Consider the following 19,294-nt stretch of genomic DNA (forward strand, 5'->3'; position numbering starts at 1 on the left):
CATCAACCACATCAGATTTGGATTTGGAAACCTATTCAATTCTATTATTATGTTTTGATATCACCACTTTAAATCTATTTGTTAAGGTTCAATTATGACAACTTAGGAATTTAAACCTGAACACAAACCAGAGCTTCTGTCCATATTCATATCCAGTTACTGAGGCATTCAAACCTCAATGAAAATCAGTTTATGGGTTGGAAACACGAAACTCTTCATTGACACCGAGGATACCACAACTAAATAATAATAACACACAGCATAAACGTGCCTATAAAAAGTAATTGTAGGGCACGTGTAGCCATTTGAGGCTGTAAACAGTGATATTAAATAAACCTAAACTTGAACTTAGAAGAAATACGCAAAGCAAAAAAGGAATTTGACATTTAATAAGATCAATAAAAGGCATGGCAGTATGAATAAAGCCAGGGAAAAACACAACTATATTTAAAAAAAAAAAAAAATTACTCAGAAACAGCATTAAAAAGGGAAAGAGCATCTATGCATGGAAGTTTTCCTCTCCCCCTGTTTAAGTAACACCGCAGTACCCTTGAGCAAGGCACCTGAGCAACACAGTTGTCCCAGGACGCTCCTAATTGTGAATCTGTGTAGCTGTATTAACGTTTTGCTGGAAAAGAGCACATGCGCCCTGACAAAACCCTTCCTTGACGACAACAACGGTGAAACATCGAGCACATCGAGGCTTCGTCTGGTTTCAAGGTCTTTCTGCTGAATGTCACGCCTGGTAAATCAAGAAAAAAAAAAAAAAAACTTTTTGCATCAATTGTGCCAAATTCAACCTCCAAGATGATTCATTTGAGGAATGGCGGCGCTCGGTCTGATGTGTTCAACATGGTCAGAGCCCTGCTGTCTTGAAGCCTCTGAGGAAACGCTGAGGGGATTTTCTGCCAGCATATGTGAAAGTCTGAAGTTTAATCAAAGATAGAGCTCTCATAAAAAAAACAAAACAAAACAAAAAAAAAAAAACGAGAGAGAAAGACAGAGAGAAAGGGCTTGGGCTTGTGCGTCGGCCCCAGATGACTCGCCGCCCGGCCATTACCAACAATTTCGGCCATATGTTTAAGAATTCCCCCCGAATCTCCGAGATGAAATGAAGAGAGGATTTAGCCCCGGAGATAATTTTCCGTGTCTTCGCCGCGAAGAGGGTCACATCACAGCGGTCCATTGTTCCATATTGAGGAGATGATTTTTTTATCTCTTGGGCTTTTTATCTCTTGGACTTAAGATAATTGTATACAAGCTGTGCTCCGCTTACAACCCGTAATGAATTCCTTAATCCGAATCTCACTATTATGAACCACGCAATTACTTACCCCGGGATAAATAATCCATCTTTTGAGGCTGGATAGATATTGGTTTTAGCGAAGCACACTCTGTTCAATCAGTGGATTATGGATAAATTGCTTTCTCTGTTATGTATCACTCTCACCGGTGCACAAAGTATTTTAGCAGAAGATCACGCAGGTTGCTGGGGTGAACCCACCATTTCGGAAAACATATTTTAGGACTGATGCTGCCATTTGGAGAGGCATTTTTGACTCAAAATATCTGTTATACCAAAAATTCTGCATGTCCATAGCTTTATTTTTTATTATTATTATTTTTTTTTTTTTTTGCATGGGACTAAACTGCAGAAGCCCAGTGGAGACTGTTATTGATCTTAATCCCAGGTGAATCTGCCATGTCCGTAATTTGCAAAATAAATCCATCCTTTGTTTTGTGCAGAATTTCATGTTCATCCTCTTCTTCTAGATGCATGATTCTTTTCTTCATCCCTTTAATGAAATGCAGAGATAGTGGTGGAATCTGTAGAGGAAGATTTCAGTCTTTTGCTTTGTCAGATCTCCCTTTATACAGGAGAATCAGGAGAATTTCACTATCCTGTGCAAATGTGTTTAAGGAAATGTAGAAGGTAATGCTTGAACTGGAAGGACATGAATGAAGAGGTGTGTGTGTGTGTGTGTGCATGGTCGTGTTTTGAAAATTTGCCGACTGTTCACGGAAAAGTTGCCGCTCCGGGTCTTGGGGGCCTCCGGCGACCAGATGGACGAGTTCCTCCTGCTCTCGTTCGGAGGGTTAGAGACGACGAAGGGGCCGCCTCGGCGCCCGAGCTCCCGGTACGAAGGAGCCTCGCCCACCGCCGCGTCTCAAAAGCCGCTCAAGATTTCATGTCTGGGGCAATCCTTGTCACAGCTTGTATCACCTCGCCGACAGATGTCAGCGAAATCAGCGACAGCCGATCATGCTGATCCCCCCCGTAATCATGTGCGATGATCCCACCGTGACACGGAGCTGTGGGAAATATGTCCGTCAATACCAGCGCCGCAGGCAGATGCACCGGCAGACCCCTTTGGAGGACCTTCCCTACCCCCACCTTAACCCCCTTCCCAACACCTCCCCCTTCCACATGCCTACCACCTGCCCCTCGCTCCTCCTTCCTCCTTCCTCCCTGCTTTATCTCCTCATTGAGCCTCTTCCAGGGCCGCTGCCTGTTTAGCCTCCTCCTCGTTGCTCTTTGACCCGTGTGGTGTGCACGCCGACGACGCGCTGACATTCCCACCGACGCCAAAGACGAGCCGAATGCCCATTGCGCTCATAACGAGAGGTGCAATCCGTGAAGGAGGCTGCTTTGCTGGAATTTTTCTGCTTACCTTGGCTTTCAGGCTGGGTCGTGTGTGTCATGTGGCTGCACAGCTGCTGTCCCTGACCAGCCCTTCCCCCCCAAAACGGCCCGCACTGCAGCTCGGTGGAGAAAAAAAAAAAAAAAAAAAAAAGAAAGAAAAAAAAAGGCCACCATGCAAACACATCCTCCCCGAAAACAGAATCTGGCATATGCTCAACTAAAGAAAGCGGCATCAAACATTCTTGCAGACCTCAGCTCTATGCGGCTTTCTCTCCATGAAGGCCCTGGGAGGCAAAAGGTTTCCAAACAATTTCACGTTTTCATGTTGAAACCTTGCAAAACAAAAAAACAAACCGGGGAGAAAAAAAAAAAAAAAAAAAAAAAAAAACTGGAGAGAGCTTTGCATATTCACACACACGCCGCGGGCTAGCACCGTCGCCGCTGCTAGCCTCGGTGTTTTCCAGCGAGCCCTTGACAAAGGTCACAAACAATTTGCCGGCTCCTGTTATTAAGAGAGTGTGTGCAGAGAAAGAAAGAAAGAAAGAGGCTCTGATGATCACTTTGCCCAGCAGCTAGCTTCATCATCTGTAGCCATTCCAACATATGCTCGCGAGATAATAAAAAAAATGTGGCATTAAACATGGCGGCAGATTGAATTTTGTTCCAGGCTACGCGGAGCAAGTCGATTCTTCCCTGTGTTTCAGGGAACCTGTTTAATATAAGGTAGTTAATGCCACCGGTGATGATGATGTTTCTTGCATAATATAATTTATATGGACAGGGGTCCATAAATGGGAGGCATTGTAAAATATTTCCATTATGTGGGGAATGTCAGTGGGTAATAAAGGCTTTATTCTACTTTTTATGGCTCTCAATCTGTTGTTGTTCCCAGCAATTTTTAAATCAGTTAAAATTCAGTGAATATCTTAATGTGCTGTTTAAAAGCAGGAGATATCAGTGAGTCTTTGGCAGAGTGACTCTCGGGGCGCGCCTTTTGGACCGCGCATAAAAAAGACTGCAAGTCCAGTAAAAGTGAAAGTGCATCAACTAGACTTGCTTTTTTTTTTATTACCCCGGCTTCTCTCTCTTTTTTTTTTTTTTTTTTTTTATGTAGAAATTATACATCTTTCTTTAACAGTGCTGTAAAGGTTACACAGTCATTTAAGCAGCAGTTCGGACAGATTGATGTTTATGTCATTACGGCACCAAATGGAATGTGCTTCTTTCCTCTCTTCCCTCCGACATAAAACACAAACGAGCTTCATCCATTGATGACATTGGAGATTCAATAGAGTCAAAGTTGAGGAGGGGACGGCTGCGGCGGTTATTGCCTGGCGGCGGCGGCAGCGGTGGCGGTGGCGGTGAGGGAGGGGCGGGGGTTTGGGGGTCTTTCTGCTGAGCTGGCCAGAGACAAACCTGCTGCCACGATATAATGAAGAAACGCCGCATTCAGTCAGTTTTACAGTTTTACAGTTTTACAGTTTAACAGCGACTCGGGTCGTTCGCCCGCCGCGGCTTTACGACGCCGCATCGCTCTGCCGCGCTGACGGGGCGTTCAGGAACCCGCCACAGCACCCGGCCGCGTCGTCTTTCACACCTTAACATTATTTACATCCAAACGCTGGACAATTATAAGTGTGTTTCTGAAATTTTTTGGACAAAAGAAAAAGTTGTTGAGTGTTTCCTTTAGTGCTGAGAGGAAATTAGTTCATTGACAGAAAGTTAATAGATTACCGTTTTGATTATCAATGTATCGTTTGTCATTTATCAAGAAAAAATGAGAAAACATTTTTTATTAAGGTGCTTTATTAAGGTGATTGTCTTCCTTTTGTTTGTTCATATCATTATAAAATCAATACTGTGTTGTTGTTGTTTTTTTTAAGACATTGTTTTGGGCTCTGATCACTTCCCGGCAATTTTGTTGTCATTTTTCACACTTGATAGGCTAAATAAATTATCTTTGGGATCAGTTTGACCTCAGTCAGTGTTTAACATCTCTGAATACACGATTAACATAGTTATTAGCCTATATATTTTTTTTTGTTTTGTTTCGTTTTTAATGACTCCTCATAATTTATTGGGGACCAGTGGATAAACATAAAATTTAAAAACAAAATAATAAAAAAAGGATGATGTGTGAAAATTGAAATTGAAATCGAATTGAATTGTACATGAAATATCAACATTTCACACACATTTGCTTCAGTTATTTTTGGACAGTGAAAATCCAGACGGACTTCGGGCCACATTTCAAAGTAAAACAACATATTTGACAACCCGTTAGCTACTGTTAGACAACAGCTAACGTTAGCATTTGATAGCATTATATCACATGATAGGAAAAACGTAAATTAAATATTAAATATGAATGAACATCTTGGACACATTACTTTTTAAGACCATTAGCTAAAGCCTGTAAGTAAAACACACCAGAGATGTAAGTTAACCAAGCTAGGAAGTGGCTGAATGCTAATGCTAATGTTAGCTTTTGTCTAACGGCAGCTAATGGGTGATCAAATCTGTTGTTTTACTTTGAAATATGGCCCAATGTCCCTCTGGATCCACTGTTTTCTCAGCTGCTGATTGTGGGAAATATTTTTATGGATCTAAACAGTTAGATAACACTCACAATATACATGTAATCATTTATTAAATATCATTATTATTAAGTAAAATTTAAACCGTTGCAATTGTAGATGATGTCTTACCAATCGAATGAAGTACAAGTGGTAATAAGTGTTAGCGATGATACAATGTTAAGTTACTAGTTAGTAAAAACAATAAACAATATGTAACAACAAAAACAACATGTAGTGCATTAATGTTAGGGTGCGTTTGGTGAAAAGCTCCGGTGAAAAGAGGTGCAACACAAACTGGATTTTGGTGCTTGATGATCCACAGACCAGCCTGATTTGTTGTTTTCTCACTGAGATGAATAAATCTGCACCGCTGCATCAGAGTTTGAGTCTGTTTCAGGTTATTCTCATGTTGTCCAATTCCCTGTGTTTATTAGATTTGGGTTTCCAGCCACCTGTTTTTTTTTGTTTGTTTGGTTTTTTTTTTGCATTTTCAATTTGCGCATTAAAAACCCAAATGGAAACACTGAAAATTCGAAAAAAAAAAACTCCAAATATCGCAAAAAAAAAAAAAAAAAAAAGTTTTGACACTACGGGGAGGTGGAAAAGTTGGTGTATGGATAAAAGGAAAATGCAAATAAGTTACTATGGAAACAGGTTTAGCCAATAAACAGTGACTTCCGCTCCACTGTACAGATGAAAAATGGCGGCAGACGACAACAACAGCCGGTTTGTTTGGACCCAAGGAGAGACTTTCACTTTTCTTGAACTAATTACAGAAAACAATATTAATGCAAACAACAAAGTTTTGATTTTCGACCGACGCGCCTGTAACACGCCGTCACCCTGCGCCCTCTTCTTCTGCAGTGGTATAATGTCACCCGGCTGGAGAATCAGCGCCACCTATTGCTCACCTCGATGAATCGACTCCAAATATTTGCATAACAGAAGTGGATGGAAATGTGCATAAATTCGCATTCTGTTTTGCAGATTTTCTGAAAATTCGGTTAAAATTTGCGAAATATTTGGATGAAAACCCAACCAGTGGGTCAACAGGGTCCCTCGCTTGGGATTTTCTGTCGTTGGGACGCGAGACGAAGGCGTGAAGACGGACTTTTGAGCCCCTGCTGACACCCTGAAACAGGACCTTCGCCTCCAGTCCGGCTGCAGCGCCCCCTCCTGGTCTCATCACTGTACGGTAACACTTTCCCCGTTCAGACGCACCTCATCTGATCCTGTGGTGAGAGCAGAGCCCGAGTCACGGGGGTTTCATGTTATCCGGCCGTCATTAACACAGACAGGAGCCTGCGTGTGGTCGAACCTCCCTCCTTTAGCATAATCAGCTTTTCTCTGATAGCTGGAGGCCCTTCAGGAAAATCAACCCCCCCCCCTCACCACCACCACCACCACCACCATTAGCCACACAGCGTGCCATGTGTTTGTCTGTTTATTTATATTTCAAAATATCATCAGCCTACAAACGTCTGTCTAACCCCCCCCCTCCCCGCCCCAAATAATCTCCAAGATGGAAATGTTTTCTTGAGCCCTTTTTCAATATGTCTCCATACGAGCTTAGCTGGTAAGACGCTGTGATTTGACCCCCGTCCTTTTAAAATAAAGAAAGAAATAAAATAACATAAAAAAAAAAACCCAGCCCATTCACACCCGTCATACGGCATGTTATCTAACAAATCCATGATATCCGCCGCCTCGCGTCCTGAAGGAGGCTTTTCCGTCGTGAACGTGCAGGATTCAGGGATCGGCCGCTCGTAAGCCACCTCTTTTAAAGTGCGTCAATATGTTCTGTTTAGGCTTTGGTGTTGTAATCTTGGGGAACAACATGGAATTAGATCAAATCGGAGTTGGAAGGCGCACCGCCGAGCCGAGGCTGTCTTCTTCTGTGTGTGTGTGCGAGTGTGTGTGTGTGTTTTTTGACAACAGCTTGAGAGGCGGGACAGATTTTCATTACTTGGTGTTGGTCAGTGCATTCTGCTGCTTGGATTTTGTTTCAGCGTTGGTTGGACATACTGTGACAGCAAATGTAGAAGCTTCCCCCCCATTAAAACTCATGATACCAAATTACACTTTGAAACAAACTTCTGATCGGATGTTTTTTTTTTTTTTTTTAGCCGGGCGGAGGGAGAGGGAACGTGCAAAGCCATGCAAAGTTCACAAGCATGTCACGTCAGCTTTGCGTGCCACAGTTTGTGTGTTGCATTCCCATCCAGCCACACCACAGGACACAAAACAAACACCGTGTATTACACAGAGACAGCAGGTAATAAAGAGTCCAATCACATCATGAAACAAATTTCTTTCTATTTTCACTGGTGGAGATTAAAATCTGTGCCATATTTGTGAATAAATGCATTTCTAAAAACGTAGCAAAGTCGAAGAAAACTGAAATTGGCACCGTCAGGATTATAAGGCGTGCAAAGCTTTAATTCAAAACTGTAACGTCTCTTAATGTCTGTCATGTTTTTGTCATTCTGCAGCTTTTCCAAGTGTAACCGCGTCCCGACATGCGACACAGACAAGACGTGCTGTAACGGCAGACGTGGTCATGCTGGAACGCGGCTATGAAGCCCGTTCGAGACTTACCTCTGCCAGTGAGGAAAGAAAAAAATAAATAAATAAAATTCAACTTTGAAATAAACGGAGAACGTCTCTTTCACAACAAAAGTGTCGAGCACTCGGGGCGAACCACGGCCGAGCGGTTCCCCGCAACCTGGAGGAGAGCTCCGGCGAGCCGCGGCGAGGGAGCACAGGCGGGGAGACGGGGACATCGGCGCGATCTGCAACACTAGTCACGGCAGATGGACATATCACAAGGCCCGGCGCGAAGTTGCTATAACACATAATGTTGTTTGTGCCATGTTTCCAGTTCTCAGTGCTGGGCAAGCGGCACAAAGGCCTGGATCCTGAACTGAAACAGCTTGACTCGGCGTAATGAAATTGCCTGGATCCCAAGTGCATCTTTCTGCATCGTTGTATTGGAATAATAGCGTTGCCAGGCACAATGGAAAAGCCTGGGAGAACGCTGAAAACACTTCTCCGCGCTCGCTTTTCACAGAAAGAGTTGAAAATAGACGAGTTTACCGTGTTTAATGTCATGCGGGGGTGCTGGTAAACCGTCACTGATGCAGGACCCCCGACAGATACAACTGGTGAATATCCGTGCCCCCCTCCTAAATTCCCTTCCTGTAAGCCAACAACCCCCCCCCTCCCCACCTGCTCAGCATGGCGCCATGTTAAAATGATCCTCCCTATTGTCTGCTGACAGTCAAAATCCACTAAAGCGGGTTTCAGTTACCGCTAGATGAAAAGATTACGCGCTCAAACATCACTTTACTTATGGGTCATTTGCTCAGGGTTTTAATCTATGGCTCCCCAAACTGCATCAGGGGCGGCGGGACTTTGGCACAGATGTCTTGGTCTTTGCTTAATCTTCAGGGTTCAGAGAAATATGTAAAAAAGCATGTAACAGTGAGGGGATATTGAGGCCGAGCACACTGATCCAATCCTGTAAATATATACACACCGTCTTAAACCGTCTCTGTGTCGTGTCATGGTGACACAAAATATGAGCGTGGACTTTTTGTCGTGTTATCCGTCGATCCAGTTTTCACTTTTCACGGCTCCAGTTTGCAGCCGGTTTGTAGATTTGTAGATTTGTAGATTTATTTATTTTTTAAAAGAAAGAAATGGGACAGTACATGTTAATGCACATATAAATGTAAACACGTGAGATTGTATTTCCATCTCTAATCCCATTGGCAGGTTGGTGTTGTACAACGTTCATTCACAATAACAAACAAAACAAAACAAAACAGAACAAGACAAGACAAACAACATAGTTGATCATAAAACATACAGGCCAAGGCTCAGGGGACCATGCGCATTTCACCACAGCTTAAACACTAAATTAACACTAAAATTATATGTCGAGGGGCTGGTTAAAGTGCAAAGTGCTAAAGTGTAAAGTGCATTATTGTATTGCAAATTGCCCAAGAAATATAAAGTGCTATTTTGATTGCCTAATACTCAATTGCATATTACAATAATCTAATACCAACGATGGTAATTTGTGATATATAGAGTACCTAGTTATATAGAGTATAAAGTGCTTGTTGCGTTGCACATTGCCCTAGTGCCTAATTAATGAAAATTGCACATTACCCGATTACATATTGCAATAGATGATTATATACCAACAATGGTAATTTTATGATACAGAGAGTACCCAATTATGCGACAATATAAGTGCGTGTTGCATTGCACATTGCCCTAGTACCTAAAAAAAAACAAATGGAGATGTAGCCTAATAAATAGGAAAAAAAAAAAAAAAGTTAATGAGGAAGAGGAAAGTAATAATAATGTATGTGCTCAATAGAAATTGCGGATGGAACCCTTGACAAATTAGTTACATTGAACAAATACACCGGTTTATGCATGGTTATGGCAACAGTGTTGTTCTTCCAGTAGCCAAGCTTTAAGCTGTTTAGTAAAAGAGGTCAGAGTCGGGAGTTCACGTATCGTGCTTGGAACTGAATTCCAGGTGTGAGATGCACGGACAGAAAAAGTGGCTTGACTACGGGCACTGTTTCTAAAAGGAACTACACAGTCACCTCTGGAACCAGCTCTGGTTGATCTGTTTGAGTTTTTTTTTCACAAATTCTTGTAGTGGAGGTGGTGCTTGGCCATGGAAGCCATTTGTGATGAATAACACACCGGTACATGTTCACAAAGCGCTTTGCCGTATATAAAGCATAAAACAGGCAAAAGGCAACAGCGAGAAATATAGAAACGAGGCCGAGTCATAAACAGTGAGGTCAGGACAAATAATAAAAAAGGCCTCGACATAAAACCAAGTCTATAAAAGTGAGTTTTAAGATTCACAAAAACGGTACAGATTTTATTAGCACCCAAAGTCTGGGATCGCCTCTTGTCTTCACTCTGTGTTTCCAAACAGGCCGTGGTTTTGGATTAAAAAGGTGTGTGAGACAGCTCGGTAGCAAAATGCAGCTGATCATAAAGAGTCCCTCATAACAAACTGTTTATTTCTGTGGATTTTAAACAACATTTTAAGCCACTAAAATTCACTTTGCTCTTTTATTTTTCACATTTTATCTCACCGACTACGTTTACATGCACACAATATTCTGTTTTTTTGCACTCGCAATGTGCCTACGAAGGCGTTTGCATCAGCTGATGAAGATGAATATTCCACTAATATTTCCGTTTACGTGCAGCTGTGCACACACGGCCTCCCTCTGTCACTCATTCAACCACCTGACTGAGAAGCTCGGTGTTGCCATGTTTGCACACGTCCAAAAATCTTTCATAATGTTGGAAAGTAGCTGTGTTTCTCCTTTCACACAAACACACACACACACCACCTGCGTTGTCTCTCGTGTGCTGCAGGGAATCCAAATCCCCGAAGATCCGTTTCCTTTTCACCTCTGCACTGATTTATTTCAGGGAGTTTGAGTTAGTTATTCCAAGGAGCTACCTCTCGGAAATAAATCAACGCAGAGGTGCGGGAATGTGGGAACTGACTTCTTTCTTTGGAAAATCGTGGGCTTTTATTTTGTAAAATGCATCTCTACCCCGGCCTTGCAAACTTCTTGGCTGGCTGGTTTGCGCACGTCACACCGAGCTGACTGTCAACAGGCAGCTGTGTGTCGCAAACTGCAGTAAAAACAGTCCAAATGCATGAAACCTAAATAATATCGGCATAGTCCACATGTCTTAATCGGGAAAAGGTCTGTTTCCATGACCTGTATCAAATTCAGAATATTGTCATATATGGAATAATAGTGGAAGACTAGAGTGCATGTAGACATACTGACTGTAGCATGTATAAGGCAGCACTAGCAAAGAAAGAAAGGCATTAATTCATCATTTTTATCTATTTGGGCATTGATCATTTTTTTTATGTAGGAGTGAATTGTGAGGTGCGAGGACGCGTGACCAGGCAGGAATCAAACCTGTGACCTCTCAGCTGCAGTACAGCCTCTGTAGCCACAATGAAACAAGCCGGCTTGTGTTTGTCGGCTGGCATCGACCCTGCGACCCCTCCGCCGTGGGGCAGAATATGTCGGCTGCACGGCGAGTAAACTGGGATTTTCCACAAATCTCAGTCTGTTCTGTCGACTCACACAAACTAAATTCCATTACGCCGCGTTGTCTGACATTATTACTGCGCTCACACCTTCCCAAAACACGTGGAGTTTCCACCCCCGACCCCAACCTGCCCCCAAAAACACAGAGACGTCATGATTGGATGCACGGTGAACCATTTAATCCAATCCAAACACCGCATTGGGTAGATATTACCCAGAACAGATTTAAGGCCTTTTTTAAATGAAACACTTCCAGAGGGTCAAATGTCAGCGGAGATCATGTTTTCATATTTAGTTTTTAAAGTCGGCCTGTCTGCCGCGCAGCACAGACAGAAATCCACTCTGTGCTCATGGAAACATCCTGAAAGACGACGACGGGGGAAACAGGTCAGCCTGGCAGCAGCAACAAAATGAAACCAAAAAGTTTCAGTTTTGTTCACCAGAGAAAAAAAATGAAAAAAAAAAAAACAACACATAAATATAAAATGCCTCCAATTGTAATTAAAGTAAATTAAAGTTAATTAAAGTATATTTTTCTTGTTTATTTGATGAGCATCTTCCCCCCTAAAAATGTAAAAAAAATTAAGGTTAGTGTAAGATTAAGTAGGTGTATAATGGTATAATGTTCCAGATGCATAATTCTTGGGCCATATGCTGTAATCAGATTAGAGATTAAAGTGCAAGGCAAGATTTTCAAGTAAAAAAAAAAAAAATAATAATAATAATAAATCTTCTCAGCCTAAATCACAGATCTCAAATTTGGGGATTTGGGATTTGGATTTCTTGGGATTTGGGGTTTTTACCAAACCGACATCATGCCGTGCTAAATCTGAATTTAAAGGACCAGCAGCAGTGATTCTGCATGTTTACTGTAATATCTGCAAAATGTATAATCTTTCACATTACATATTTTAGAGCTGCCATGTCATTTCTCCTCCTGTTTCTCCAGTCTTTCAGGACTTGACATTGGGTGGAGAGAAACTGTCCTTCCGCCAGGGAAAATAGTCCCCGTGGAAACTTTGACAACACTTCACTATAAGGTACACAAAAGTTAGAGTAGTTACCAGCGAACACATGAGTACCTAACTTCAGGTACACGGTTAGTTAATGGGCAGTTCTTGAGAAACTCCTGATCAAATTTTATAGAGAAGCTAATGATTATTTAATTGAGAAACTACAGATATTATGTTAATGGTCTATCTATGATGTAATCTGTAATCTGTAATGAATTGTTCATGGATTATCTGAGTCCTTATAATGTCTTTTACCTTATAATGGTGTTTTACATAATGCACAGTTCTTGATTAGTTCTGAATGATGTGCTAAACGAGACCTAACCAGTAAATCATTACTTCATTATTATCCACCTCTTAGTTCGTCTCTGCAGGTAAAGTGGTGCATCAAACGGTGTTGTTACTGAGCACTGAATCATTACCTGTTCATCACTTCACCTGTTCATCACTGGAGACGTGCTTCATACTGAATCATTACTTCATGATTACCAGTCGCGTTGTTCACCAAGTTTGTGCCTGTCCTGCAGCAGTAACAGCCCGGTCTCTTCAATCTGCATACAAATAACACGACTTTACACTCCTCTAATTGCATGCAGTGTGTATGCCAAAGTCCATGCACTTGATACACCAATCCATTGGTGTCAAAAAAGCCTCCCAAGGTGGTAGGTTTGGGTGGCGGATCGGTCAAAAACAAGGACTTTCCTGTCGCAGACCCGAGTTCAAGCCCCCCGCCAAGCAAGACCGGTGTTTGTTTTTAGCAACCAAGCTAACGAGCTGACATAAGACGACATTGCAAAGCCTCGTTGGGGGCGTTGTGACCGTTCAAGGTGACGTGTGGCGTTTGGGTGCATCTTCTCTCCACAGAAGTCAACGGGAAGGACTGATGGATCACCTGCACGCAAAACCAGACATTGGCGTTTACACTGCAGGCAATCTGAAAAGTCATGTTATTTGCATGCAGATTTGTGTGACCTGGTTGGTAAGGGAGCATGCTGTGTGCCGCTTTCTGACTTCACCACACAGGAGCTCTGGGTATAGAGGTTCCACGTTTCCAAAAAGCCATTATGGAAAATTTCCTAGTGCAGCTGTAATGAATTCTGTACACAAGTTCAATGCACGCATTTGACCCTCAGTGACTGTTTACTAATGTACAAACGTAAGTATGCAACCTGAATGTCACTACATAACAGGTATAAGTATTGTGTAGTATTTTCAGTCAGTTGTCTAGTTGTTAAAGAGAGTGTCTCGTGAGTGAAAAGGCCAATTTGTGCTCTGATCCTCTACGATCAGAATATCAAACCACAAATGTCGTCTGACGTATTTTCTATTTTCCCATCTTTTCCCATCATACCAATCCAGTCACATTCTGTAATGAGATATGCATATATTTAACTTTTAGTTTTATCCATTACTTGACCACTTTACTCTTTATTTTACCCGGTAGTGCATGTAGACAGACAGCCAAAGACCGCCAGTAAGGAAACATGGAACAAGAACAGGGACATGCTGAGACAACATGCAAGACAGGTTGGACTAGAAATACAGAACCAATAATCAATATGCTGGAGAAGACCTGCTTTGGTTGATTATGGGCTTGATTTCTGGAGTTTTAGGACTGCACAGCGGAGCCACGGCAAAATGTACGTGATTGGTATGATGGAAAATGAAGAGAAAACCGGGTCCTAGTGGAAAATAAGCAGCGCCACAGTCGACTTTTCTCTGCTCCAGAGTCAAAGCCGGCCCTCCACCGTGAACCTGGGAGGCCATCGAGGAGCGGCTGACCCTTGACCTCTGCAGATCGCATGCAGGGAGAGGTTCGCGTGGAACAGCTGCTTTAGTAAGTGTCATGCTAATGTCAAAAAATAACTTGACCCCTAATATCGCCGACGCCGGGGAGATCTACGGTCAGAAAATTAAAAACGCCCCGTTGTGATTGATATGGGACAGGAGTGAAGGTCTAGACCTTAAAGTATCTTGGACCGGTGGAGAGAGTGATTCTTGGTGCGGCGATTAAACTTTGAGGTAAGGCCACATTACCTTTTCTTCAGGTGATTTATCACCCGGTCCCCTTGACTGTGTCCAGGGGCCCGGCGCGCGTGGGCGTGATTTACTGCCTCTGATTCATTTAAGTTCTTGAATAAACATTGTGGAAGTTTCATTAATATCCCCAAAGGTTGAACAAAAAGCAGCCCGAGCTCAAGTGAAGTTGTGAAGCACTTTGCCTGTAAATATCTCGGACAGGCCAAGGATGAACGCCGCAATCAGACAGGAGGGAAAAAAAAAATGGCTGCACTTTGAGATTTAAGAACGCAGCATCAGTTTGTAGGGATGTTTCATGCTTTTTTTCTCTTAAATGTGATGATTATGAGGTAAATGCGGGTAAAATCAAGTTTGGCTGGTACTTTTTGGACTCTTTTTGGACTTTGTACTGCTAAAATCTCTACAAACCCTCATCTACAGAGAGGCAGGCATTTGTGCAATAATTTCATAATGTAAATCCCAATGTTTTAATCTCGTTTTAAATATATATATATTTTTTTCTTTTGTATTTTCTATCTCACTGTTTGACCACTTCTTGAAATCCCTTACTTTTATTGCATTTTCTGTGTATGGTGTTCTGCTGTTCTTTAAAATTGATGTCATTGCACCTGTATTGTATAGAACAGCACTGCAATTACTGTGAAGTAATCATTATTATATCATTTTTATATTATCTGAATCACACTGACACACACCGCCACAATATCATGATATCGAAATCAAAATCACGTTACATAATCAAACTAATATTCATCCATTGAACTGAATGGTGAGGTCTGATGAGTTGAAACAAGGCAGATGATGTTCGAAAATTCTGGAAGCCAGTTGATTAGGGTTGGAAACCAGTGGGATTATCTCATCCCACTTGCAGATTTTTTTTTTTTTTTTATCTTATTTGAAGAAAAATAAGATTTTGGCACTGAGGATGACACAAAATGACGGATGGGAAAAAAAATTGCAAAGGTCCCATAACTCTGACTATTTTACACCTCACAATCAGTTTGATGAAAGTGTATATTAGATTAGATTAGATTAGATTAGATTCAACTATATTGTCATTGCACAAAGTACTAAGACAACGAAATGCAGTTTAGCATCTCACCGGAAGTGCAAAAAAACAGAAAGTGCAGTGCAGCGGATATAAATATGTGTATATCATCTATAGTGCAGTATTTACAGTGTGAATATGAAGTTTATTTCACTGCTGAGTCCCTCTGGACTGAAGCACCAACTAAACTCATGAAAAAAAAAACACAATAAAAAATGCGATGAAGAGTCACCCCAAACCCCGACGAAGGCCTCGCTCCACTCGCCCTGCACTTGACAAAATCTATTTTCACTCAGCGCATTAAATCTGTTTCAGCAGTCCGACTTGGGCCGAGACGATGCATCACATTAGCATGCCGGGGACCGTAATTAACGCTAAAAACAAAAGGCATTCGCCGCCGCTCAGCCTGACATTCGCAGATATGAAAAGTGAAGTGCGTGTCCATATGAAGTAGCTCATCGCGGCCCGGGCGTGGGCTCAGGGATGCTTGTGGGGCGTGCGACTGGTGCGGCGCTCTCTGTGTGGCAAAACAGCCGCCATTAATTCCATCATTAGCATTCCTTTGTGCTGCAGCGCTCGCACAGACGGCTTCTTTAATTAAATCAGCGAGGAGCGGATGCAACAGTAGCCATAAGGCGTTTTATTTTTCTATATGTTGCGCCTGCGGTCGCGTCCGGCCGGGCGCGCAGTCGCGGGGGGGGTTGTGGGGCGTATTCCCGCACGAGGCTGGAGGAGAGGAACAGCTCCTCCTCATCACAACGCATCTGAGCATCGCTGTTTGTTTGCTGTGCGATTCTCCGCGAGGGGACAACAACAGCATTTTTTTTTTTTTTTTTTTTTTTGCGCGCGCGGCCTGCCTCTCTGGAGCGGAGCTGCCGGCCACGATGTGTCTGAGCACGTATGCGTACAGCGCTTGAACCTCTCTGGTTTTCACGACCTGTAGGTATTTTGCGTTTCTTTCAGTCGTTTCTGTTTCATGAGCCTTGCTTGACAGGGACAATGCACATTAGTAAACAGTTCTGTAAATGTGCCAGAGTTTGCCGAGAGCGCTGGCGTTTCATCCGCCGTCCCCGGCCAGATGTCATTAATGGCTACCTAGAATTAAGGGCAAATAATTTAAAATGCAACCAGAGGCAGACGCACAGCACAGTGACCAGACGAGGCTTCAGCAGTCAGAAACACAGCAGGACACGAGCCACAGATACACACCGGTTAAAAGCCACTGAACTGCATTGGCTAGAACAGAACAGAACAGAATGGAAAATGATCCACGAGTTGAAATTTGTCTTTGGCAGCACATGGCACACACACATAATTATAAACACACACAGAAAGGTGTCAAAGGTCACCAGACGAACCACGAAAATTCAAAATGCAAATGAGAAAAGGAGCGCTTCCTGATGAAAATGTGTGTGATTGTCACCATCTGATGAGCTGAAATTTGAGTTTCTACTGTATACAGCTGCTAAACTATAAATACAATGGGAGTGGATGGGGCTTCATTGACTTCCATGTATTTCTTAACTCATACGCCATAAATATCATCAAGTGAGTGTGAGTGTTTGATCAACATGTCATAATGAGCATTTAGGAATCTGAGTGGAGTCTCTAATGTATACAGGTGCTGTGCATAATGGATACAGATAGATAGATAGATAGATAGATAGATATACTTCATTGATCCCAAATTGGGAAATTCTTAAGGTCCATGTGATTGTGTTTAAAGGTTGTTTTTTTTTTTAATGCAACAAAGATGTTTCATGCATTTTTTGCAGATTTATGCTATCATTTTGTTTATTGAAACTCCTCATACTTTTTGAGTAATTAACATTTAAATATGTGAATTTATTCCGAAAAAAATGACCAAAAACTATAAATCTGCAATAAAATCTTACGTATGCATATGCAAGTTTTATGAATTTGGAAATGCATCGATATACAAACGGTATGAGTTGATGGACCGGTTTTTGAATAAAAAGAGGAAGATAAAGAAGTTTGCAATAAATGAAATGAAATAAATTCATAAGGAGCCCAGCTATCAGATAAAGTATCAGAGAATCAGTGTCTGATCATGCCAGTCACGTTTTTTTCCTTACAAGTTCAGGAAATTAAACGCATTCGGTGCAAATCAGTGTGTTTTTGTGACGTGAGGCGGCCGCCTGATGGGAAGTGTTTTTTTTTTTTTTGTGTGTGTGTGAGGAAGAGACTGATCTCGTACAGTTTAGCTGCTCTTCTCATGTTGCTGGACCTAAACAGAGCTGTTGTTCAGGCCTGCCCGTACAGCTAAAGCCACCAAAACAACACCGCACACTTTAAATAAGACACTTAAAGCAGGCAGATCAGGATTAACGGGACACAAACAGCACATATGAACCAGATTATACCTGTACAGTATCAGTCATGACGTAAACGGCAGGTCACAGGATAATGGAGTTGATAAATGAAGCCTTGAGTGTCTTATCTGTCACACTGTTTATACTGCACTGTGTGAAAACTACAGCACATTATGTGACTGTGTGTGTGTGTGTGTGTGTGTGTGCGTGTGTGTTTTCTGATGTCCATCCTGTACTGTGCTGTGGAAAATGCCATTAAGTTGCTTTGTTCTGTTTTTTTGCTCATTTGTTGGCTGTGCATGTCATTGGGCTTATCCATGTAGTGTTGAAACAACTCAGTTTTCAGTTATTTGACAAAAATGAATTGAAGATAATGAACATAATTTACTAATTTAGTCATTAGCGAGTAAAAAATCCCACCCATTTGCTGATTCCAGCCTCACTGAGATGCTTTTCTCTGTTTATATCGTGATAAAAATTAAAGGTGTGACTGAAGAGGGCATCACCTCGGCTCAGCTAACTTCATTATTTTTCACACGTTACACCCTAAACGACTAATAATCAATGGATTAATGGACAATTAACGTGATAATTAGCTGCAGCCGTGGCGTCAGTGCACCTCCTTTGTGTTTGTGTGTGGAGACATGAAGCTTCCTCTCCTGTTTGTGTCGTCGCTCATGCCCATACGCCACTCGTCACCGCATCAGTGTGTGTGTGTGTGTATGTGTGTGTGTGTGTGTGCACGTGCATGCTTGCACACGCGCCCGGTGCATCTGTGTTTATGCGTGCGTGTGAGCTCCGACAGAGCGGCAGGAGCACGGAAGGATTTCCCCAACGTCCCAGGTGCCGGAGTGTGTGTTCAGTGAAGGGCGAGGACCATCTGCCGAGGCCGGGCTAAATCAGTGCAACATGCAGGTGCTGAGGTATTTACCCCAGCACGCAAGGTACACAACCAAGGAGGGTGGAGGAGGGGTGTGGGGGGGTGACAGGGTGGGGGTGGGGGGGCGCCGGCCCGGAGAGAGCGGGGTGTTTGGCCTAGAAACTGTAGCCCTCGTGGTCGAGTGCAAAATGCATAATTTAGAGGCCTGTCACACATTCACACATATCTGAACATGAAAGACAGCGAACGGTGTGATGGGCTGTAAAGGAACATTCCACCGCACCTTCACCGGAACACATGCACCTCCCGCTGCTCTGAACCGCTGATTCACACAAGGAGAGACGGCTAAGGAGTTATTCGTCTCAGAAACCCCCGAAACGCTAAAGATGGTGGCTGTACGTCAGACCGTCGGCCAATCACACGCTCCGAGTTTTTAGTAGCAAGTTCAAGATTTATTCGTCACATGCATGAATGTACGGGTACAGCAGCAGTGAAATGTAACTGCAACAACTCCGGCACTGTGCAAGTAAAAATAGACAGAATAAAATAGTTAAAAAATAAAATAACGATAAAATAGAAAGTATATATAACATTCCTATATACAATGTACAACCTATGTACAATATACAACAATA

The sequence above is a fragment of the Myripristis murdjan genome, chromosome 9 (assembly GCF_902150065.1).
Source record: "Myripristis murdjan chromosome 9, fMyrMur1.1, whole genome shotgun sequence".
NCBI classification, from domain to species: Eukaryota; Metazoa; Chordata; class Actinopteri; order Holocentriformes; family Holocentridae; genus Myripristis; species Myripristis murdjan.